This window comes from Poromitra crassiceps, assembly GCF_964638095.1.
Source record: "Poromitra crassiceps genome assembly, chromosome: 1".
NCBI lineage: Eukaryota > Metazoa > Chordata > Actinopteri > Beryciformes > Melamphaidae > Poromitra > Poromitra crassiceps.
In genome coordinates, this window is record NC_139623.1 from 74,975,978 (window position 1) to 75,002,182 (window position 26,205).

General features: G+C 44.0%; 1 protein-coding gene and 1 pseudogene across 2 annotated transcripts in view; both read right to left on the reverse strand.

Annotated features, from left to right (window-relative positions):
• The window catches only part of LOC310795100 (uncharacterized protein), a gene marked incomplete at both ends in the record, with an annotated part of 131,928 nt that overhangs the window by 48,538 nt on the left and 57,185 nt on the right, over positions 1 to 26,205 (reverse strand). The window lies entirely within an intron of this gene.
• Positions 3,788 to 4,810, reverse strand: LOC310784808 (ATPase GET3 pseudogene; annotated as a pseudogene). The gene has a single exon. The product of its transcript is annotated as an ATPase GET3 pseudogene (transcript).

The following is a 26,205-nucleotide window of genomic DNA, read 5'->3' on the forward strand; positions in this document are numbered from 1 at the left end:
GAAATTGGGGAGAGAGAACTGGCTGAGCTTGAGTTGTCACGAGTTCGGACTAGCGGGAGGTCCGACTAGCGGGAGGTCGGACTAGCGCCCGGACCCCGAACCTGGGACTGTCAAACAAACAAACGCCCTCTGCCGTCACCAGATATCAACACACCACCACCAAAACGGGCTGTTGTAGAAAACTGTTTAAATAACTGTACTTTTACAGGCAATGTATCAATAACTGTGAATCCCGTTAAGGAATAGGTTAGTTGTTTTTTGGCTCAAAGGCAACTAAATGTTTAGTGCAATCATTGATCTTGTGTATGGAACTATATTCTGTGGCGGAAGGATAAATGTATTCTGAAACCAGTAATGATTGTAAATAAATGAATTGGATGTTACAATTGTGTATTTTTTATATTATTTGGTAGCTGTTGTAGAAAACAAATTTACCACTCGAGGTCGGGGGTTGTTGGCACATTTACCACTGGTACAGGGTTTATAGCACTCGGCTTCGCCTCGTGCCACAACCCTGTACCAGTGGTAAATGTGCCAACAATCCCCTCCCTCTCGTGGTAAATTTGTTAAATATCACACAATATTCTGTGGGCCTCGAGAAATCACTGAAAACGCTCTGAAAGGGCTGGCACTGGGAGCATCCGTTTTCCAAAAGTGGCTGGCACTTAATGAGTTAATAGGCCTGGGTGAAAAGAGAGTCCTTCACCTGACTGCAGCAGGAGCCGCTCTGCGTGCTGCCTTCAGCTAAATCAGCACATTCACAATCTGCCAATGAAACTCTCCTGTCCCCAAAGGAATTGTTTATGTTCATATAGCAATCCTTGTAGCTGACATGCAGCAGCAGCACTACACACACAAACACACACACACGTGCGCACATGCGCGCGCGCACGCACGCACACACACACACACACACACACACACACACACACACACATACACACGTATACGTCCATTGGTGAATTGAGACCCAGGCTACACAGGTTCTAGTGCTGACATGCCATGGAAATATGTCTTATTCTTCAAAAACCTGGCTACTGGGAAATGAGTGAACACATTGAATTTGATATCAGCAAAAAACAACTAAAAAACAACAACACAAAAGCTACTAGCTACGTGACGTCCCTTCTGTGGTAAAATTTATATTCTAACATAATAAACACCAATAAACTAGAAGTTAAAAAGTACAAAAATATTTTTTTAATTTACAAAAAGCAAAATAACAGTCAAGTCAAGTCAAGTCAAGTCAAGTTTATTTGTATAGCCCTAATTCACAAGCATGTCTAGAGGGCTCTGGTTGAGCTCCCTCCTCCTCTGTTGCCTCTGGGGACTGACCCAGAATCACATCATTCAGACCTTTATCAAGCCTCTCACCAGGAAGTCCTAGATTAGAGCATCTTACTCATACCTTACTGCAGATAGTGCCCCCTAGATATTGAGGGAGGTATTACAACAACTTCTAAATTCTCTACACACTTCTTCCCTAGTCTCTCAAGCTAGGCTGTCTCTTCTACATTCTTCGAATGTACCGTCTGTACTTCACGCCCACAGAGCCTGGTCAAAGGAAGTTGGGGGGGAAAAACGCTTCAGACCGGAGGAAGTTTGAAGAACCGATGCAGGTGATTGGAAATGTCCCGCCTAAAGGTGGGACATCCGCTCGTATTTTCATATAGATTCATATTCATAGATTCATTCATATAGACTGCACTATACATAACAACCACACAGTGACAAGATTGTACAGTGACTGAACTTTTATCTGGTTATACTAGCATGATAAAAAAAAAAAACATTTTGTGTTTTCATCTGGAGGAAGTTGCCCCAGAGCACATATTTAAATAAATAAAGATATTAAAAAGGCTTAGTACATGTCATCATCGTCCAGTGGTGACTGATGATGTCAACCGAGCATGCTCAGAACATCGAGAGGTGGCCAGTGGTGACTGATGATGTCATAGTAGCATTGTGACAGCATCAGTGATGTCATAGTGTGGCCAATGGTGACTGATGAGGTCATAGCAGACATACTAACTGATGATGTCATACCCAGACTCCACTGACGATGCCATACCCCAAGGTGGTTCCCACCCAACCTTACAGTCGCAATCCCTAAGTGGGATTGGCTGGAATTCGAACAGGGTCGCCTGATTCACCCCCTTCCCCCCCCATCACACAATTTAAAACTACAGATGATTAGGGTCACTTTTTTTTTCTTTTTTTCCCCCCCGAGTTTAAAGTGATAATCTTTAAGATTTCAGTTTTGTGCTCCTGGCTGATGGATTGTGTTTGTTTACTAATAGAACGGTCAAGCTGCTTCTATAACTGACTTTGCGTGTCTGTCCGTCCGTCCTTCCACTCGATTGTGTGGCATGACATCATCAGTGGGTATGACCTCATCAGTGGGGGAGTTTGCCTAGATACAGTCGGTCTGTGTGGGAACGCCCACAAAAAGTTACTTCCGGTATCATTGTGTCAGTAGAACGAATGGTAAGACGGTGGGGAAAAAACGCCCAATATATCTCAATGGGCTGACTAACCAGCAGAAGGTGCTGCTGCGGCTCTACACTACAGGATTGGGGATTCAAGAGCAGGTACATAGATGTCGGTTTAGATGTGCGTTTACTGCGGGGGTTGAATCCCTGTCTGCCTGGGTTGGCCTAGCAGCTAACTATGCTGAATGGGGAGGATTTCCCCCATGCTGACTGACCCATTGACCACGTTGACGAGACACCGCCTGTATGTATGCTCAGTTGATGGATTGTGTTTGTTTACTAATATGACATCATCAGAACGGCAAAGCTGCTTCTATAACTGACTTTGCGTGTCTGTCTGTCCGTCCGTCCGTCCGTCCTTCCACTCGATGATTGTGGGGCATGACACCATCCGTGGGTATGACATCATCAGAGGGGGGCATTTGCATGCTTCTTCTTCTGTGCTGTTTTATGGCATTTGGCATCCTTTATATTGCATTAGCGCCTCCTTCTGGAATTATCCATCCACTGTTTCCCTACATTCTGTAAAACCGGATCGGTTCCTCCTACGCTGCTTCTCCACCAAGCACACCCTTCCGCATTTGCATGCCCAGTTGAGTGAGTGTGTTTATTTACTAATATGACATCATCAGTCATCACTGGCCACCACTTCTATAGGTGGCATAACCAAGTCCCGTGCCATAACAAAATCCCGTGTCATAAGGACCATCCCGTGCCATAACGGACGGACGGACAGACACACAAAGTCACTTTACCTGTAGAAGCGGCTGCAGCGCTTAAAAATGACTAAAGACCACAGGCCATATTCCATTAGAAAGGTAATTGTCTCTTTTCATTGCCCTGCTGTCATCCTGAATCTGCAGACATTTGGATGAAAATAACCTATTTCTCTGGGTGATGAAGTTCATGGGCCTCTTTCTCCCACTGTCTTCATAAGTCTTCATCAATGCTCATAACAGTTCATGCTTGTCTTTATTCTGAAAGAGTAGAGCACACATCAAACAGAGACACCAAAACAGAACCACACATGGCATAAACAAAGGATATAAGCATCAACATACACATCAAGTGTATGTGTGTGTATGTACGAATGTTTTCCATGCCCCTTGAATGTTTGGATGTGTGTCTTGCTGTAGCAGTGAGTAAGGACGCTCTTCTTGGTATGACTAAAATGATGATCTTGAGGCTGTCTACTGCACTGGGGTGAGGCTGGTAGCGGGGCTCAGAGCAGGCAAGCTCAGACTGTAGTACTGTGGTTTGTGGAGGAGGAAGAGGGGGGGCATCAGAGGGGGAAATCACATGTTTGGGGGCTTGTAGGGTTCCAGAAGTTGTTGAGAGAAGGTGTTGACCTTGTCGGCACCTCGTACTTCATGGGGCAGCAGCGGTAACTTGACTATGTGGAAATCTTGATAGAGGTCCTTCATCTGGTCTAAGTACTTGGACTGGATTTTATGGCGGGCTTCGCACATCTTACACGGCCTCTCATTGTCATGGAAAACCAGTTGGTTGACAATAATGTTGTGTGTGTCGATGCGGCACATGGCCAGCTCCTGGATCAGCCGCTCTGTCTCGTACAGGGACAGGAACTCAGCGATGCACACGCAGACGAAGGTGGTCTGCTCAGGGTCTTTGAATTGCTCCCTGACTGAGTGGATGACTGGCAGCATCTCTTCTAGCTTAGAGACTAGCTGGTCTGCATTGATGTCAGCCAGACCGAGCATGTGGCACATTGGGGAGACGAAAGGAATGATCTGGTTCTTCCTCTGCAAGAGGCGGCCCAAACACTGCTCCACCACGGTGTGAAAGTTGAGCAGCCGCAGTGTGTGGCCAGTACGGGCAGTGTCGTACACTACCACGGAGAAGTTCATACCTTTCACTAACCTTATGACCTCGGCATAGCACATAGCCTCGTCGATGCCGGGGAAGGCGCCCATAGCCTCCTGTATCATCTTCTTGCCCATGCTCCGCATCTTGTCCTCGCAGAGCTCATCGAGCAATTCTGCCACACCCAGGCTGGGGTCAATCTCCATGGCAAAGAGGTTATCATAGCCTTTGACCTTAGAAGGCACCTTGGAGAACTTCTGGTCAAAAGCATCAGAGATGTTGTGGCCAGGATCCGTGGAGATGATGAGGACGCTGTCCCTGACAGCAGCCAGCTGCACAGCCAAACTACAGCTACATGTCGTTTTACCAACGCCGCCCTTCCCGCCCACAAAGATCCATTTCAAACATGTTTGCTCCATGATGTTCTTTAATGTTGGCTCTAATGGTTCAATATCAGGCGCATCTTCAAATTTGTCTTGCAATGAAGCTGCCATCTTGTCTGTGTACAGCCCAGGGTTGAGTCCAGCCTTTAATGTCATGTCATAAACATTGTGACATCGACTGAATTGTGAGGTCATAAATCACTGATGATGTCATACCCACTAAAGATGCCATAGACATTGTGACATCTTCAGTGATGGCATAGACTCAGGCCATGTCCACACGGAGACGGAACTGATCTTTTTTCTTTTCGTTTAAGAAAAGTTTTCCATCAACACGGAATCGTTTCAAGAAATGTGTGTATCCACATGAAACCACTGAATACCACTGAAACCGCTGTAGAATATATGCAAGGCCGGTAAGTGGCGCTGTAACGCTGCCACAAAGTACACCAGAAACAGAGAATAAGACAATCTCATCAATAATGGCATTCAACCACTAGGGGCGCACAGTCTATAATGTGTATCTCACTGTAGCGAGCAGCTTAAACCCTTGGCTTTGCGGGGTACTATATAGTAGCCTCTGTATCTCAACTCTAGACAAGGTTTGCCATGTCGATGAATAAAATGATTAAACCTATACAGGCAAATGCAGAGCTGTTCAGCAGGGCTGATGGTCTCCCTGTAGCCTACAAAAACTATCGGTGACGTTCCTGATACCAGCCACTTCCATGATCTATGTTGCAAACTCATCCCAGCATATTGGCCGCTCCTACACATCACAGCACAGGCTAAATGATGCAACATAAATATACATTATATAAACTCATGGCATAAATGTGTTTTTATTGAAAAAGTGGCGTCAAGTAAGCTAAAGTCTTGTTGGAGTGGACACGAGCGGACATCACGTGTGTTCGTCAAACCTCTCACTTCCCTATTCACATTGTATTTGCGAGGGCTATATATAGAACATCCCGAGTATGTGTGTTAGACTCAGGGTTTACATTTCATTTCATTTCATTTTGTCCAATATTCAAATATTCCAGAATTACATGTTGTATTAAAAATAAATATTATTTCTAACACGTTTAGCCTGATTTTGTTTGTGTTATTGTAAAAACTTAGCCGCCGCTAAGCTTTCTGGGAAATATCCGATGAAGGGAGGGGAGGGGTGGATGGGAAGAGGCAGCTGTGGAGAGGCTCAGTAGCTGTTGCTGGTGGAGAGAGGTGGGGCTATGGGGTCATCGGTTCAGGAAAGATGCGTATGGGTTGTAAACAGGGAAATGCAAGGGTGGCGTCTTCAGATTTGTTCACTCTGGGGCCCGGTTTCAAACGGAACGTCCATACGAGAAAAAACTTCAGCGGATACACCTAAACTCATCTCCGTGTGGACATGGCCTGAATTGTGATGTCATCAGTGATGCCATAAATCACTACTGATGTCATATTGTGGCATCAGTGATGTCATAGTTTGAATTGTGATGTCATCAGTGATGTCATAAATCCAGGCAATCAAGCCTGAACCTGCGAAAACATGGACCAGCTCTAATGCCCCACCGGTGTGTAGTGCAGTATTCATAATTCAGTCAGAGGATAGAACAAAACATATAGCTTTAGTCAGCACTGTTCAATGAAGAAAGAAAGTGTGCAATTTTGCTTGAAGATTATATGTATCAGTCAGTTCTGCTTATTAATCGTTGCTTCCCAATTGTCAGTCCTTTGAACTGCCACTCTTCATCCAACAATGAAAAGATATGAGATGCTGTATTCCTCATTAATCACTGACAGACTAAACCGGTGGTTCTAAAAAAAAAAACAATGACCCATAAACTGCCACAGACCCCATTTGTTGATCAGATGTTGTCCCAGGGTTGCCTCCATCTGATAAGGTTTGAGCTTTTCTGATGACCCTCCTACTCTCCTGGCCCTGTCTGCAGGAGCCTAGTGTTGGGGTCATTAGGCTGATTGGGTGCACCTGGGCCTGGTGCACTCATTGGGCTTAAGAAGACCTTCACAACATTCCTGTCTCTCCCTCCTCACTGATGCACCTTTTGTTCTGTTCGTTTGATTAATGTAGTTTGTGTTGTCTAGTTATTTCCCCTTAGTTTTAGTTAACAAATGATTGATTTAACTATTACTTTGGTGTATAACTCCCCTCGTTTGTTACTTCCTGGTTGTAACAATGCCATCAGGGCAATCAATGTAATGCTTTTTAAAGGAGAACTAACCCCCAAAACACTTTTTTTCAGCTTTTAACCAATATATATGACTTTGGGGGTGATGTGTGAAGAATTCTGGTCAAAATTTCCACATTTGACACCAAACTGTTGCCATTTGACCATTTGTATCATTTTTCAGCAGCATATCTGGCATAAGCACCCTCTAAGGGTCGAACACTGATTTTTTTTTCTCTCTCAAATGAATGGGAGATTTGGTACAACCTGACGTCAGGTTGTCCCCAAAGACTATGGGATTTCAAGATAATTACTCCCCTACCCCCCCTGTACCCTTTCGGCTCCTCAGAACTCCAAGCCTATTCCTATTGAAGTTTGCTCTTAAAATACTGAACCAAACGTCGTCAAAGTTGGCACATGTCTTAATTATAGTTAGTTTCCCGCTGAATGTGTCACTACTTTATTAATATCTTACCTGGATAAGCTCGAATGATGATGTATATATTATCAGTCCGAGTTGGAAGCACTGTCTCCAGCCCAGGCAGGCGGGAGCGGGCGGGAGAGAGTCGTACTGTAACCTCATGCACTAGCCCCAAGCTCCGGGGGCGCGCGCAGCAGCAGCTGGGCTCTCTCGGTGTGTCTGTGTGTGTGTGTGCTCCTCCACGTTGACTCGTGTGTGTTTTGCTGCGCGGAATGGGTTTGACCGTTTGATCAAGCAAGTAGCTCCTGTGCTCTTAAAATACTGAACACCATGTTGTCATATTTGACATATGTCTTCATTGTAGACAGTTTATCGCTGAATGTGTCATTACATTATAAATATCTTACCTGAATAAGCTCAAATGCTGTTACAGGCTTATCACACCGAGTCTGGAGCCCTTTCTGCCGGCCAGGCAGCAGCTCGTAGGCACCCTGCCTTTTAGAGCGCGAGCACGAGCTGCTGTGTGCTCCAGTTAGCGGGGACGCGCGGGCGGAGCTCTTCACATGGAGGTCTGACACTGCCCTGCGCTGCAGTAACTTTTAACAAGAATCACGAAAAGCCCCAAAACGCAAATTAAAAACGGATTTCATTGCGCGGTTTATCGCTAGTTGTACGAGGGAATGACGTGGAGAAATCTCGCATTGTGTTACCACAGAGCGGGGGGTTTCTCCTATTGTGCGGTGTGCTGCTGTAACGAGCCCATGTCACTTTGCTCTCGTAACGTAGTTTGACACGCTGCCATAGAGATACATGCAGAAAAATAATTAAATTTCTAGTTCGCCACTGAATTACCAAATTGATATAACTATCAACAATTTTGAGCAACACTCTTTCCATACATGCCACCAGCGTTGGCTAGTTGTTGATATTTATAAAGATATTGCCCCTCTCAAAAAAATTATTTTTGAGGCGGTAGGCAAACTGTAATGGCGTCAATTTCCGAAAAAAAATCTTGACTTGAACACAGCCAAAGAGTTTAGTATAGACAAGAGCATATGTCATTTCTTGGTTTTTTCCATAGGTATTTTCAAATCACTGTTCTGATACATATCTAGGGGGTTAGTCCTCCTTTAAACTCCAGAACACAGTGACCCTTTATTATCCCCAACATAAATGGGAGCTCGGGCTCTGTCTGTCCCAAGCTGGGGCTCTGTCTGTCCCACTGTGATTATCCAACTGTGACATCATCCGTGATGTCATAAATCCCACTGTGACATCATCCATGATGTCATAAATCCCACTTTGACATCATCAATGATGTCATAAATCCCTGATTCCACTGTGACATCATCAGTGATGTCATAAATCCCACTGATGACATCATCAGTGATGTCATAAATCTGACAGGGAACATGTGGGCAATCTCTGTTCTCTCTCCCTTCTCTCGCTGTTTAAATGTGTGTCCCACTGATGATGTCATCAGTGATGTCATAAATCACTGATGATGTCATCAGTGATGTCTCTTGAGCAATTGTGCATTGTGACCAAGCCCCAACCCCTCCCACTTTAACACATTCAGTGCCAGCGACGCCATATGGCGTCATTAGAAATTTACCGTAGAGTGCCAGCGACGCCAAATGGCGTCAATAACTCGAATTTTTTTTTTTGACGGGGGGGTGTCGATCTATGCCTCTTACATCGCCTCTTACAATATCAGAGGTATTGAATGTGTCTAACCTATTTTACAGAACCCTTAGGTGGCGACAGCGCTCTCCAGATGAGAGAACTAGGAGTGAAACACACAGAAGAAGTCATTGGGGGGAAGGAAATCGCATCGCATCCGTCCGTATGCAGCGGCTTCATTGAAGCAACGTTTAGCTGTGCCCCTGCAGCAGCCAATCTGCTATCACAATTGAGCACCTCGGTGTCCGCTGCAACAGCCTCGGTGTCCGCTGCAACACCCATTTGCATGATCAGCCGTGGATTTGTTATTATTCTCAACTTGAAGCATGGGAGCTGGTACACGCGGCTGTAAAAAAGCAGGATCTAGCGGACTTTTTCAGTGCTGAGCACAGGCAGAGAAAACAGCAGAGCAGAGAGACACTCCTCCCACAACGGGGGGGGGGGGAGGAGGAGGGGGGGAGGTGGGCACGCAGAGCCAAGTACACAACACAGACCCAGACAGCAGGACAGGGTTGGCAAACGCAAGCCAGAATATCCGATGCCCACCAGCAGCAAAAGATCAGCAAGAAGCTGCAACCAGCAGCGCATGCAGGCGCCAGCGCTGCTGGTTTCAGCTAAAAATATTATTCTTCCAAACAAAATTCCCTTGCCTTCACTGTTTTATTGAAGGAAATTATTTTTGAGGTGTGACTACATCAGAAAATTAGCTTCAGAGTCAGTGATGTGCTTGAAATGTTTAATTTCACAAAAGGCTCATTATCTCAGCTCGTAGAAAAAAAGCTCTGTTTTTCGTTCAATCAAGCTATCTTCTCCGGCTCATAACTAAAGAACGGAAAATGGGATCAATAAACTTTTTTTTGCAGGTGATAGAAGAGAGTCTCATCGTTATTTGTGCGTGTTCAGTGTTTACATAGTAATTATTAAAGAAATTATATGACTGTTTTAAAATGCATTGCGGCCTATGTGGCACAGCAAGCAACCTTTTGCCCAAGGGCCGTGGCACTGAAAGTGTTAAGTGGCACTTTCCCTTGAAGTTGCGGAAGTGTTTGTTTAAGCTGTAATTCCTCAAATGGCCACTTGAGGCAGGGCTCAGGAGTCCCGTTGTTCCTGTTTAAATGCCCAACTTTCTAACTGTAATTAAACATATTTACAGCCTGGGCATTAACACGGTTTTGGTCTATATAGCTGATTTCACCTTTTCATAACATATGTGGGGGGGAAATATATTTTATAACTCACCCGTTTACATTTGATAAGGGTTTAAAGTTATGCATAATTAAGGGCGTGTCCGAGTGAGTGGGCGCTGCTCTTCTGCGGCCACAGCCCAGCCATGCTAACGTTAGGCTAATTGTCTGACCTGGCGGTCGCGTTTGTGGTGTTGCGGTCTTTTTATCAACATTGGACAGTAAATATGTTTTCTTGCGATGCAGTTGGTTGTATTAACCGTACCTCAAAGAAAGGTGGTTTCCACTTTTTTTGGTGAGTGAATGAAGTTGTCGGGTCACTGCTAATGTTTTACCATGGACTGTATACATTCTGTGCTAATAATGCTAGCATGATAACATTATCCTTTTCACACACACTGAATATACCGAAATGCTAGATTTGATCATGGACTTAACGCTAATGTTAATCAAAAACGGCCGCACTCATAACGTTAAGGTGTGTTTGACCTAATAGAAATATTAACGTTAATGCACTCACACATTTCAGCGTGGTTACAGATGTAACCTATTTAGCTAGCTAGCTACAGTAGATGTTTGGAGCATCGGTTTGGAGGCTATAACGTTAACGTGAATGTCATGACCTAGTGAGCGTAGTATTATATATATATTATACATAATCCAGATGTAACCTAGCTATGGTTAGCGTGAATGCGACTGAGACCTGACGGCTTGATATCATATTTCAGATGCAACCTAGCTAGATGTTAAGAGGTAGGAATATACCGAAATGCTAGACTTGATCGTGGACTTAATGTTAATCAAAAACGGCCACACTCATAACGTTAAGGTGTGTTTGACCTAGCTAATAGAAATATTAACGTTAATGCACTCGCATTTCAGCGTGGTTACCTATTTAGCTAACGCTAGCTAGCTACAGTAGATTTTTGGAGGCTATAACGTTAACGTGAATGTCATGACCTAGTGAGTGTAGTATTATACTGTATATATATTATACAATCCAGATGTAACCTCGCTATAGCTACTGTAGACGTTAAGAGGTTAACGTGAATGCGACTGAGACCTGACATTAATGGCTTGATATCATATTCCAGATGCAACCTAGCTAGATGTTAAGCTCCACACTGCTGTAGGAGTAAAATCAAATGTATCAAGCCTTGATATCATATTCCAACGTGAATTCAGCTGAGGGGTTCCCTCCAGAATGAGACTGTTGCATTCAATATTTTTACACGTTGCTGTGCAGTATAGTGCAGGCTAGTTAATTGTTGAAGGTAAGGTTTTTGAATTCTAAAAGGCTCACAGCATATGATGTTGTGTTTCTGACTTGGATTGATTCATCAAAACTTTCAAAATCCGTACTGTACTGTCCATTAATAGTGACATCAGGTGACAAGCTGAAATGTCAATTCTTCTAGCAAATCTAGGTAAATTTCAGACTTTAACGTAGTGTCCCTCCCGTCTTATATTTTTCAATCCTGTCTTTGAATAAAAGTTGTACATTGTGTTATACTTGAAAACCGTGTCTCTGCTCCCTTATTTGTGTTTACAATTACAACAAATCTGTATGGTTTATCTGTTGGCATTAAACCGTGGTATTTCCTTGGGTGATATTCCATATTTGTCATTAGACCTGTTCACATCTGCATTTTCTACAAATTGGGCTAAATTTGCAATGGTAAATCAAAGCCACATGTGAGATATCACAAGTAATTTTATTAAAACACCAACCAAAACAAAATGCAAAAAGAGGTTTCCTTCTCTAACTATTGGTGCTTTCACAAAATATTTACACAATGAGATTTTTTATAAATAATCATCAATAACGTGGATAAAGACTTCAATGATTATGATGACGTCGATGATGACATCTGCAGCTGCTGGACGGGAGACCGAAGATCCACCTGATCCACTATGATTGTGACGTCACTGCAGCATGGTGACATCCAAGCGCGTCGATTTGCATAGGGTTGGTCGTGACATGTCACAACCAACATTTCAGGGTGTCCAATTGTCCCTATCAACTTTTAAGCAACCTTATTTGCATTATCTTTGGAGTGCAGTTATATAGGTCATTTAGATTGTCTTCCCATATTTTGCAAGGATAGAATTGACCCGACCATTATTGAGTGAAATTAGTTTGCATTATGTTCAAAGTTACATTTACCCCTGTTTTTCACAACTGAATGGGCCAGTCCAATTTTTCCCCCCCAAACTCAGGTTTGATTGGCTCATTTGGCTGATGACCAAACAAACGCCCACCCACACACACACACAGTTTTCCGGGTTTCCCTGCAGCAGACAGACCCTCTTGGAGACAATCTTTCTCAGAAGAGACTAACATTAGCGACAAATCTGGAGACTTTTTCTGACATGGGATTAACATTACCAGCAAGCAGCAGTGCAAGCACCAGCAAGCAGGCAATGACAATAGCTGGGTAAGTCCCGCTAGCATCGATGCTAATTTAGCAAAGTACAGCGCGCAGCTATGTGCTTCAGATGGATGTTAACATCCATATTAATTAGCCATGTGCTTGCGCGATGACATCAGTGTATTGGTGATGTCAAAGGGTGGTGATTGAGATCTGACTGAAGATCGTGCAACTCTTAGGAGGAAGAAATGTAGGATGTATGATGTGTGGGATTCAGTGGCAATTTTTTCTTTCCAAACCGGCTGTTTGTGAAAGAACATGATTAGATGGCTAAACCTACAGTTTGTGTTTGTTAGTTACAATTATGCTGACAGGAGAGCTGAGCAGGTGGTGACATGAAAGTTATTGAGAAAAGGAGAAGATACTGAATGACATCACAACAGTATAATCCTAATGTTGATTTAAAATGAGATATTCATTCAAATATGGCTAAAAAAGGTAAAACAAAAACCTAAAAAAAAATTCGCCGGCGGCCTTGCGGGCGCCACCGAAACCGCCTCCCCTCATGCCGTCCTCGACCCTACCAACTTTGAGACCAAAACGACGCCCTTGGTGACATCACTGATTATGTCATCAGTGATGAGACATAAGACACTGATGATGTCATTAGTGATGTCATAAGACTGATAGGTGTAAACTGGGACACACACACAGCACGCACACTTAAGGGCAATAACATTTTGTGAGCAACACAAACACACACCTGTGTGTGCCAATAGAGCAGGCGAGGCCACGCAGCAGCTGAGCTGTGGGCGAGGCCGTGCTGCGTATGCCAGCTGCAGGGCCAGCTCGGCAAGCTGCAGGGCGGGCAAGCCTAGGAATCAAGCGCACTACCTGCGCTCGATGCCTATGGGTAAAAGTACAGATTGTGTTTTTGTGTGTGAAGCACACAGAAGCAGTTTTTTCCTGTATCTCTCCTTGTCAACTCTGATATACTGCAGCAGATATGATCCTCACACTAAGATATTAGAACTACGTCGTGCATATGACCCTCTATCACCTTTCTCAAATGGAGGCACGTGTACCCCTAGGGGTATGTGGAGGTATTACAGGGGGTACTTAAGAGAAAGGGGGAAATAGACAGATGTAAGAATAAATCATGAAAACATATATATATATATATATATATATATATATATATATATATATATATATATATATATATATGTATATGTATACGGTATATATATATATATATATATATAGATAGATAGATATATTTATGTATTTATTTATTTTAATAATATATTCTTAGATAATTAAAATGTGAAAGAGAACTTTATACTAGAAATATTTCAAATTGTTACTACACTATCAGATGTGATATGCACGGTGGAAGTGGCAGGGAATAAAACTATGTCAGAGTTAACAGGAATAAAGCACCAAAATTATTCAATGAGGGCTGTCAGGGGATACAAACTGTGCATAACTATGCACTTTGACTTATTATCTCCTGCAGGCAACAAAAAGAGGTGTGCACATCAGATGACACACACACACACACACACACACACACACACACACACACCACACCACAGACTTGCCCTACATACTCAGGGGATGAAAAGTAGACAATGTGCATCCATGGGGATGTGTGTGGAAGTCAAGGTTAACGCTGCATACATAAAGCACAGAGTAATGGGCTGCAGAGACAGAAGCAGGCAGACTGGGGGATAGATTAGATGGAGCTGACAGCAGCAGCCAATAGCCCTCCTGTCCCCTGTCAGGAGCCAGATGTCAGGAGATTAAAGGTGCTTTTCAAGACGAAAGAAATGCTAATGTTCCTTGTATGGTCGAGCAGGAAGTCATGGTCCTCCTTGTATGGTCGAGCAGGAAGTCATGCTCCTCCTTGTATGGTCGAGCAGGAAGTCATGCTCCTCCTTGTATGGTCGAGCAGGAAGTCATGCTCCTCCTTGTATGGTTGAGCAGGAGGTCATGCTCCTCCATTGTAGATCTTGCCTGGGTCCAGACCTTCCAATCCGCCCACTCCACCTAGTTGAGTTTGGGCTGCTTCTGGTTTGGCATCGTGACATGCAAATACCTTTTGCTCGGTTGACAGAATGATTAGCCAATGAGCGCTGAGGTGGACTGATGATTAGCCAATCAACAACGCAACGGGCGGAACTAATTCCATTGTCAAGCGGTTGTCAAGTGCGCTGAGGAGCAATAACATTTTACAATGGCGGCTGCCATAGATGAGAGAAACTCCGCTATCGAGGCTGTTTTAACACGTTGAGTGCCAATGACGAGATATCTCGGCTTACAGGATCCAACCGTTGAGTGCCAAGGACGAGATATCTCGGCTTACATAAACTTTTTTTTTTTTTTGACGGTGGGACATCGATCAACCCCTTTTACGTCTCCTATACCAATATTGGAGGAAGAGAATGTGTATAATCTATTTTACCGACCAGCTAGGTGGCGACAGTGCTCTCCAGACAGAGAGAAAGCCGAGCAAAAAACAGCCGCGGGTCCGCGGGAGAAAGCCATTCTAATTTTCAAGGAAATAGCTGGGCGAAAACGCTTTCGATTTCACACACACACACACACACACACACACACACACACACACACACACACGCGCGCGCGCGCACACACACACACTCGAGTACCTTTGAGCATAAATAAGACCAGAATCGCAAAAGCTTCTTCAAAGCTCTCAGCCGACACCTCAAGAAACGAACGAGCCCGTTTTACAGTAATCCAGACTGCCCGAGAGCGGCCGCGGAGCCAGCAGGAGCCAGCAGCAGCGGCACAGACGGAGGGAGGAGTTTGGAGACACACACACACACACACACACACACACACACACACACACACACACACACACACACACACACACACAATACAGTATACAGACTTGCCCAAGGGCACCCATAATCACAGGCACGTGAGGTGGTTCTAAAAATCCATTTATCTCAAAACTCTCTGAAAATCTCTGAAACCATGCTGTACTCAACGGCTAATATCTACATAACTACTAACTCTACAAACTAACTCTTTTAGACAGAGAAAGCACACATTCTATTAGTTCTTTTTAGATGATTGGTGTTCACGAAGTCTTAACAGAAAAGAATCCTCGGCTCTTGTAAAATGAGCCAGAATCCTCGAAAAAAAACCTGGCAGAACCTACCTACAGCATTGAAAAAAGGGCTGGCAGTCAATGTGTTAAATTGATTAATCAATCAATCAATCAATCAATCAATCAATCAAACCTTTATTGACAGACACTTGGTCCATAGATGTCACATACACAATTACAAAAAGCACGTAAGAGCACAATAAAAGAACAAAGAAACATTATAAAAGAGAATCATACCAGAATTTCCACATATGTGACTGGTATCTCACAGTGCTTACCCCAGGATCCATGAGCAACTTAATATTGGCATTCTGAGACACGTTCAATCTACAGATGAACCTGTACCTCAGATTTCTCAGGAGCGCCTGGAAAGTGGCCACCCCCGCCTTACAGAACAGGTCACTAGCACTGCTCCACCTGGGCTTTTTCAGCAAGATGCGCATGCAGTCATTATATGCAACCTGAAGTTTATGCATGCTCGCCTTCTTAAACTTTACCCACAAGGGGGCAGTATAGATAGGGGTACAGTAAGCCCTAAAGAGTGTGATCTTAACATTATCAGGAGTTAACAGGAGTGGAATTTCCTGACCAACATGTTAGCCTGAATGTGTAACACACGTCGCTGTCTATACATATCATCATCATCACCCATATGGTCAGTGATGAAGTGGCCCAGATATTTGGTTTTGTCACAGACACATAGAGCATGTGCAAACAAATGAAAAACAGGAAAAGCAAGATCCCGGTCCTCTTTCGTTCTACAGATCATAACAACACTCTTCTTAGCATTGTATTTCACATCAAATTGGACCCCGTAATCAGAACAGATATTCAGCAGATGTTGAAACCCAGCGCTGCTGGGGGAGAAGATCGCCAGGTCATCCGCATACATAAGGTGGTTAATCAAGGCGTTACCGATCATACATCCTGTTCTGCAGCCTCTTAGCTGGACAGAGAGATCATCCATATATAAATTAAAGAGAGCAGGGGAGAGTAGCCCCCCCTGCCGTACCCCATTACCAACACCAAAAGGGGTAGAGACACTGTTGCCCCATTTTACCTGCATACTCTGGTTGGCATACCAGTATGCCAGGATGCGTATTATGCTGCCAGGCACACCTCTTTGACTCAATTTTAAAAACAGCTTATGATGATTGACTCGATCAAAAGCCTTAGACAGACATTGGTGAGTTAGTTTTCATATTCATACGAGGAAAATACCAGTGTATTTGATAGGCTACTATATTCATACGTATATGAACTATGCCCCATTTATCCAATCAGCACCCCCAATCAACTTTAACGACGTTACATTCAGCAACGTGCAGGGACCCGGGAGGGACTATTTTATTACGTGGAACATTATGATTAATGAATAACAGCCATTTAAATTGGAGTTGTCTTGGTACTTGGTAACCATTTTATAAAAGCAATAGCTGACTTCAGGCCGTGATATATGCTCATTACTTTACTTACTTTACTTTATTGGTTTATTGTGATGGGACAATGCACATTAATGGACATGTTCAGAAATACAGAAGCCTCTATATACGAAAACGTGTAAATATGCCGGAGTTAGCTAATGCTAATTTACATCCGTAGTCCCCAATAAATATCAAAACAATCACTCATTACATTCATTCAACGCACAAACTGATATACATGTAACGTGTCATCGCAAGAGATACCACAACATTACAGACATCAAAATTACAGCAAAACACAGACAGGATGTACATGCAGCATGTCAGTGCTAAAAGAAGAATACTACACCTTACATTCGACAGGTTACATGATAACAATACATAAATACAATATGGAAGGCTACTCTACTCTCTCTTAAGTGCTACACTTAAGTGGTGAAGTGCCTAGTGCAGGAAGAGAAGAAAATTTGGAAGGCAGCTATTAAGCTAGCGTTCACAAAATTGGTTTGTTTTAAGCCAGTTTTTGAGCTGGCTTTTGAATGCCGCAAAAGTGGGGCTTTCCCTAATAGCCATAGGCAGTGTGTTCCAGCTAGTGCTGCCATTGATCGACCAGGTGTTTTTTGAGAACGTGGTTTTTCTAGCTTGGACTTCACAGTCCCCCCTAGCTGCTGCCCTTGTGCTCAAATTTCTATTCTTCCTTCTAATGAACTCCCCTAGAGGAGGAGGAGCCACGCCGTGTAAACATTTATAGATTAGACACGTGCTTTTAAATGTTCTAAAATTGTTAAAGCTAAGGAGCTGATATTTCTCTAAGATTTCACAGTGATGATGTGATTGTGGTTTTTTGTCAAACACCTTGATGGCTTTTTTATAGAGCTGTTCAAGGGGTTTGAGCACAGTGACACCAGCGAAGGACCAAACAGTGGAGCAGTAGCAGTAGCAGTATGTGAGAGAGAATCATACAGTGGAGGTAGGCTTTAGCCGCATCCGTTGTGATAAAGGGCCTGATTTGTTTGAAATTCTGTATGTTAAATCTAACTGTATTGGACACCTTTTTTACATGTTTTTTGAAAGTGAGGTTAGAGTCCAAAATAACTCCAAGGTACTTGAACTGAGGTACCAGTTCCAGTTCTTCTCTCTCCAGGAAGACATAGGATCTGCTCAACTTATTAGGTCGCTTGGTGAACATCATACATACAGTTTTCTTTGTGTTAAGCATGAGACATGAGTCTCGTAACCATGCTTGTACCTGGGCCAATGCACTAGTTAGCTTGGATGCAGTTAACATGGCATCCTTACCATGCGCAATGATGGCTGCATCGTCAGCATACATCAGGACGCCTAATTCCTTACAAACATCTGGGAGGTCATTTATATATAAGGAGAACAGTAAAGGCCCTAAAATGGATCCTTGAGGGACACCGACATGAATGTTAACTCATTGAGTGCCAAGGACGTCTTTCGACGTCCAATTAAATAGTGACGTAGAGTGCCAAGGACGTCTTTCGACGTCCAATGCATTTTTTGACGGTGGGACGTCGATCAAAGCCTTCTGCATCTCCTGTACAAATATTGTAGCTATTGGAGGTCTATAACCTATTTTACAGAACCCTTAGGTGGCGACAGTGCTCTCCAGATAACAGAAAGGCAGAGAAAAACAGAGAAGTCGTTGGGGAAACGGAAATCGCATCGCATCCGTATGCATCGATATGCTGAAGCATAACGTTAGCTGTGCCTGCAGCAGCCAATCTGCTCCCACAATTGAGCTCCTCCGTGTCCGCTGCGACAGCCCATCCGCATGATCAGCCGTGGAGTTGTTATTATTCTCAACTGGAAGCATGGGAGCCGGTGACAAACACACGCGGAACGCTGTAAAAAAGCTGGATGTCGCGCACCCTTCACTGTGCACAGCAAACTCAGCAGAGAGCCACCAGAGACACTCCCATACGGAGGAGGAGTGTGCAGTTGAGGGGGGGGGGGGGGGTGTGGGGGGGGGGGGCACGCAGAGCAGCACACAACACCCAGACAGACCCAGACAGCAGGACAGGATTGGCAAACGCAAGCCAGAATATCCGATGCCCACCAGCAGCAAATCAAGACCAGCAAGAAGCTGCAACCAGCAGCGCACGCAGGGGCCAGCGCTGCTGGTTGCAGCTAAAAAATATTATTCTGCCAAACAAAATTCCCTGGCCTTCACTGTTTTATTGAAGGAAATGTGTGACTACATCAGAAAATTAGCTTCAGAGTCAGTGATGTGTTTGAAATGTTTAATTTCACAAAAGGGTCATTATCTCAGCTTCTAGAAAAACGGCTGTTTTTGGTTAAATCAAGCTATCTTCTCCGGCTGATAACTAAAGAACGGAAAATTATATCAATAAACCTGTTTTTGCTGATGATAGAAGAGAGTCTCATCGTTCTTTTTGCGTGTTCAGTGTTTACATAGTAATATCACATAATATTCTGTGGGCCTCGAGAAATCACTGAAAAAAGCTCTGAAACTCTGGCACTGGGAGCGTCCGTTCTCCAAAAGTGGCTGGCACTCAATGAGTTAAGGTAAGTAGATTTAACACCATCAACAGAAACACACTGTGTTCTGTTAGAAAGATATGACTTGAACCATAACAAAACATCCGCTGAGAAATTGAAATAAGAGAGTTTAGATAGTAGAACCTGGTGGTTGACAGTGTCGAAAGCCTTCTTGAGGTCAAGAAATACAGTTCCTACACATGGATTTTTATCTAAAAGGCACTTAACCTTTTCAGTGAAAAGGCAGTTCGCCGTTATACCCCCCATATTGCCCCCTCCCCACTTGACGCCCCTGGCCCACATTCATTGTAAGACGCGATCGTCGCGGCTGGTGTAATCCTATCGCAAGATGGTCTAGTTTAGTCTGTTACTGAGCTCTAAAAATCATATTTTTTTTTATAAGTAAAAAAAAATCAGGCAATGGGAATGGATCATTTCACCTGCTCCCACTACAAATCAACTTGTTTCAAGAATTCTGTAGAATCAAGTGTCATTTGTTTGATAGTAGTGCAGTGACTTTGCTTTATTCTGACTTGTTTCAAGATACCGACAGTCATTTCTAGAGAATTCCTGAAACAAGTGAAACGGCATTGGAAACAAATATGATCTAACCTCACTGGCTTTTTCTCTTGGTTTAACAAAACTGCTATATGAGACTAAATTGCTTGTTAAGATGAACTTTGGAAGGAATCAATGACATTCAATTCAATTTCGACATAACAGACATCAAATGAGGGCTATATAGAATTATGGTGTATGGGTTTGAAATACATCGGTTTGTTCTCTTGTCAAATCGCTGAGCACATGTTGATTTGACTGTTACCATTGTCCTGCATCTCCTAAAATCTCACAGCTCCCAGGTACCATTGTGTACTGAGCGCTATAATTAGCATCTCGCAGCTGAGAGTGACTTGAATAGCAGGTGACAGCGCGTATACCTGCTCACCATGATTCAGTGCACCTATCTCAGCATGCCCGTTGTTTTCCTCAGTCTGGACTATAAACAGTGATCAAGCAGGTGGATGAAACCATAAACAGTGATGAAGAAGCAGGTGATGAAAGAGCATCCGGGTGTTTATCAGTTAATGAACAGGCCCACGCATACCATCCATTTACTGTCACAGCTCCGATGCTTCAGAGAGCCTCTCCTCACCCGCACAAGGGCGGCCTTATCTAATTGGCCCATCTAATTTGCTGCTCTGCTAGTGTGTGTGTGCGTGTGTGTGTGTGTGTGTGTGTGTGCGTGCGTGTGTGCGTGTGTGTGTGTGTGTGTGTGTGCGCACACATGCACCATAGAAACCATCTGTTCACAGTGAGCTAGCATGAGTCACAAGCCCGATCGGAGCCATGACATCTGGGGTATGAGATCCTGCCCGCCAACCTCTCCATGCCTCTCTCTCTATCTCTCTCTCTTTTCAGATTTGACAGCAGCTTTTCCTGCTCTCCTCTTCCTCTCTGCCTCTCACTCAATCTCCCTTCAGTTTGTCCTCTTCTGCGCTCTCCTTCATTTCCCCCACTCCAATCAGCACTATTATTCCATCATGGCCCAAAGAGAGGACAGACAGAGATGATGAGGGTCTGTTTGTTTTGCTGATGGAGTTTCTATCACTGAGTCAGTCAGTGTGCATCAGAGGCACAGGGTTTCTATCATTGAGTCAGTGTGCCTCAGAGGGACAGGGTTTCTATCATTGAGTCAGTGTGCATCAGAGGCACAGGGTTTCTATCATTGAGTCAGTGTGCCTCAGAGGGACATGGTTTCTATCATTGAGTCAGTGTGCCTCAGAGGGACAGGGTTTCTATCACTGAGTCAGTGTGCATCAGAGGTGCAGGGTTTCTATCATTGAGTCAGTGTGCATCAGAGGCACAGGGTTTCTATCATTGAGTCAGTGTGCATCAGAGGCACAGGGTTTCTATCATTGAGTCAGTGTGCATCAGAGGCACAGGGTTTCTATCACTGAGTCAGTGTGCATCAGAGGCACAGGGTTTCTATCATTGAGTCAGTGTGCCTCAGAGGTGCGGGCTTCATCAGCCATCCATCTCTGGACTCACCTCCCAGCTCTGTAATAGAGTCTGTCAATCACAGTGGAATTAGCAGCGTTTCCCCATGTATCATCATGCATAGATGCTCTCTCTCACTCACTCACTCACTCACTCACTCACTCACTCACACACACACACACACACACACACACACACACACACACACACACACACACACACACACACACACACACACACACACACACACACACACACACACACACACACACACACACACACACACACACACACACACACACACACACACACAGTGGGTAAGGATTGGAAGGTGACTTTGAGCCAACCTGGTATGGCCTTAATTGATTCTCACTGCATGTGTGTGTGTGTGTGTGTGTGTGTGTGTGTGTGTGTGTGTGTGTGTGTGGTCCTGGAGACACCTATATGGTAGCAGGAATGAAGCGGTTTTGAGAACTTTGATCAGTGTTAATATGTCTGTCTGTAGACAGATTTTGCTATTGAGATAGCGTCACAACCATGCAACGAAACTGTCTGTCTGCATCCATTTAACGGTTTGGTCAATCAATCTGACACTGCACATGGGCATTGCGCATTGGCATAGGCAGGGACTGTTGAAGCCAATTTTCCCATTTCCCCTAATTTAAAGTCGAGCTGAACCCAAAAACGACTTGGGTGCACCTATTTAATAATGTATGGCAAAAAAAATCACAAAAATCTAATTTCTTTAGTTTTTCACACTTTTTCACATCAAAAGTTCATTTTTCAAGATTTCATTCATAACAGTAATCTACTTGCTGACATCACCTAGTACTATCAAATTTCTACCCCCTTTCAACCAATTATATCACAACATGCAGCTATCAATCAAATAGGATAATTTTCTCTTCCAAATGAAAGAGAAAATGGCGCCTAGTGCCTGTCATCTGGCAGAATTCCTATCCCATAAACTAACTACTAACTTGACCAATTGTATGTTGATATAAAGAAAACGGTACAATGCATAAGAATGCAAGGAAATGTAACTGCCTCATTAAAACTCGCATTCCAGGAATATTATTTACCGCAATAGCCTAAGTGGCTCAGAGAGCCTGGTTGTCAGGGGTTGCACCTCGGAGATTCCAGGCCGACGGCAGGCGCGGACTGCATAATCGGGCACGTCGGACAAATGCCCAGTGGCCTGGCCTGGCCTGGCCTGCAAAAAAATAAAATAATAATTGTGCCCGCAGTCAGGCCACTCACTGAACAGCAGGCCAGGCGCCGCCTACTGGTTTACTAGTGGTTTTATTACTTTATTAGTTAGTCTGAAGTAATAATTACACTTCAGGGTTAAAGTGGGTGCATCTCATTGTAAAATTGGACTCGGCCCAAATTGGGCTTCAAACGGCCCAAATCTGGCTTCAAACGACCCAAATTGGGCTTCAAACTAGGGATGTTCATCAGTTATCGAAAATCGATAATTGATCGTTAAGGAATGGAATCGATCATGTGGAATTCTTATCGATTTTGTTATTATTCTTTTTTTTTTTTTTTTTTTTTTTTTGCGGACTAGGTTTGGGTGGAATTCGTTCCTCCTCGCCCCACTCCATTGCACAGCCGACTAACGTGAGGTGGAGCTTCATATAGTCTCTAGTTTTCTGGCTGGGCACGGGCCTTTGTGCCAACAAAACTGTTTTAAACATGGGGAATTCACACCGGCATGAGCCGGGGACAGCAGAGTGTTGGAGAGGAGACACATTGAAATAAAGAGTTCATTGAGGAGAACACGTTGTCTTTCGTATTTTCTGCCATAGGCATTCATTTTGTAAAAAAAAATATATATATATATATATATATATATATATATATATATATATATATATATATATATATATATTAAAAAAATATTATTATTAATATGATCGATAATCGATAATTGATCGTTAATTTTCCCCGATTTTCGATTATGGAAATTTTTCAAAATGAACATCCCTACTTCAAACGGCCCAAATTGGGCTTCAAACGTCCCAAATTTTTTGCCAGTCGCTGGCATGCGCGTCGGCCCGTATCGGCCTGGCCTGCTTGGTATCTAATGCCCAGCCTGAATTATGATCCCAGTCCGCCCCTGGCCGACGGGCTGCCCTCTCCGCTCGGCAACACGAAGGAAGCTGGCTGTCTGCGGCTTGCCCAGCTCCACTCAGCCACACTAACCTCGCGTCAGCAGGCTTTTCCCGAGGAGAGCACCACAACACGCTGAATCCCACTCGATTTGGAGGCAGAACACGCCAGGATTGGCCAAAGCCCAATCCAGTCCCCAGAATTGTCAAATATGCCTCTCAACCTGTCATCTCAGACAAGTTATGCTTTCAGTCTGAAACGGACTCCGACCCACGCACCACTACAGGTTCAGTTCGACTTTAAGCTGTTTATGAGCATTTTCAGGTATGTAGTTCACATTAAAATGAAGGGCGAGTTTGAAGATTGGTGTGGTCTGAGCAAGGTGGCCGGAAGTAGAACACCCCACTTTACCCCCCTGGCACACATTGGTACTGCTGCTGGTGTGATCCCATCACAAGATGCTCTCTAGTTCTTTCATTAGATTTATATTCCATAATGCTCATGTTGAACCATACATGTGTACACGTGTCATTTATAGTTCTTCTCTTAAACCCCCAAAATATAATTTCTTTTTCTCTGCCTCTCCCCTCTCTTCTTACCCCCATGTAACACAGACTCACAAATGCATGTGCGCACGCACGCACACACATGTCACGCACGCACATGCACACACACACACACACACAACCCATTGATCAGAGTGAGGTTGACAAGCTATGACAGTGGGGAGCTAAAACTCCGGGGAACTTCCTCTAACCCACTTTACTGCAGTCTGGCAATCTCTTCCCGCTCATCGCTCTATTATTCCTTAATGATTTCTCCTATCCACATCATCCAGAGACCTAATGGAGTCTGCTTTGCTCGCTGATCAATGGGGAAAACGTGCAACTGAGCCAGGCTTTTCTTCTCTCTGTTAGGGAAGGAGGTAGCGGGGTTGCACCATCTCCCCTGACATGATGTCCTTGATGTCAGCAGGGATGGAAGATTGTGTGAGAGCTCATCTGTCAATATGTCTGTGCTGCTTTGATCTGAACTGGAGCGCTGTGAGACAGCGCACAGATCCCTGTGTGGTAGAGCAAAGATACTGTAGTTAGGTGCACACACACAAGTTCACCGAAGTTCATGAGAAAACAAGAGAGAGAGAGAGAGAGAGAGAGAGAGATTAGCAGCTGCAGCAGCAGGCAGCAGGCAGCATGAGTTCCTGAACTTTTTAGTTTTTTTGTCAATTTAGGATGAGATAAGCAACAACACTTTGGATATACTTTGGAGATACTTATTGAAGACAACTTTTCAAGTATTTTCCCAGGAAATATACCCAAGAAACCCACTCAGGTAAAAATCAAAATCAACACTACTGGACTACAGAGACGGAAAGACGGAATACCAGGATAACACACAATAAGCAACCAGGACAAACCAAGGAAACCTGAACAAAACATCAAGAAACCTGAAGTGAGTACATCTTGGATTACAGACAGTATCAAAAGAAGGAAAATATTACAGACTTTGCTATTATTAAGTGAATCAAACAGTGCTAAGCTATACCTGGCTAGCACCCCACCTTCCCTATTCACACACTGAGGGAGTAGAGACAATAGCATCACAATTGCCCCTCACCCGCTCAGCACAGCTCAGCACAGCCACACCACTCTCAAGAATGAGATCAACAGAGGCTGGAGCAGAGGCCAGAGGTACAGAGGCCATCCATATCATCTATCCCAAAGAAGTCACCAATGAAGCTGCACGCCAGCAACACAAACATAAACTGTTTAAGGACAACCCCGAGACTCTCTATGCTGACTTATATAAGAAAGAGGAGAAGATCTGCAATATGATCTTCTACACAGATAGCCCTATGGCATGGCATAAGGCTATGGCGGATCATTACCCCTCAGTAAAGAAAGCAGGCTTCTCAGATGGATGGACCCTGAAGATAAGTGACAATGAGGGCATCATAACCACAGTGAACTTTTATAAAACAGGGAAGGTAGTGATTCAGGGGGCTAACCTTAATCAGTTGCAACGTGACTTCACACATCTCAAGAACAAAGCCCAAGAGAATAAGTCCTCCCCCAACATTGACGATCACACCTCTGCCAGCCACAGCTCAGACAAGATAGGAGAACATACCAGGGGGGAAGGGGAGACCCCCACTGATGACACACAATACCACACAACACAGAACCTATTCCACATCATGAGGGAAAAGTTCACCGAGCTGGAGGTAGAGCTAGTGCAGCTTAGACAGACTGTCAGCTCTCTCCAATCAGAGAAGGAGAAGGCAGAACAGACCCAAAGCAGCAAACCACAACAGAAGGAGAGGAGAGAGGAGGCAGAGAGTTACAGAAAAGAGCTAGCTGCACTGGGGAAGGAGGTTAAACAGCTACAACAAGACAGGGAAAGTTGCATGGCCCAACTAACAGCAATGAGAGAAGAGGTAAGAGAGATTAGACAGGAGAAGGAGAGAGAG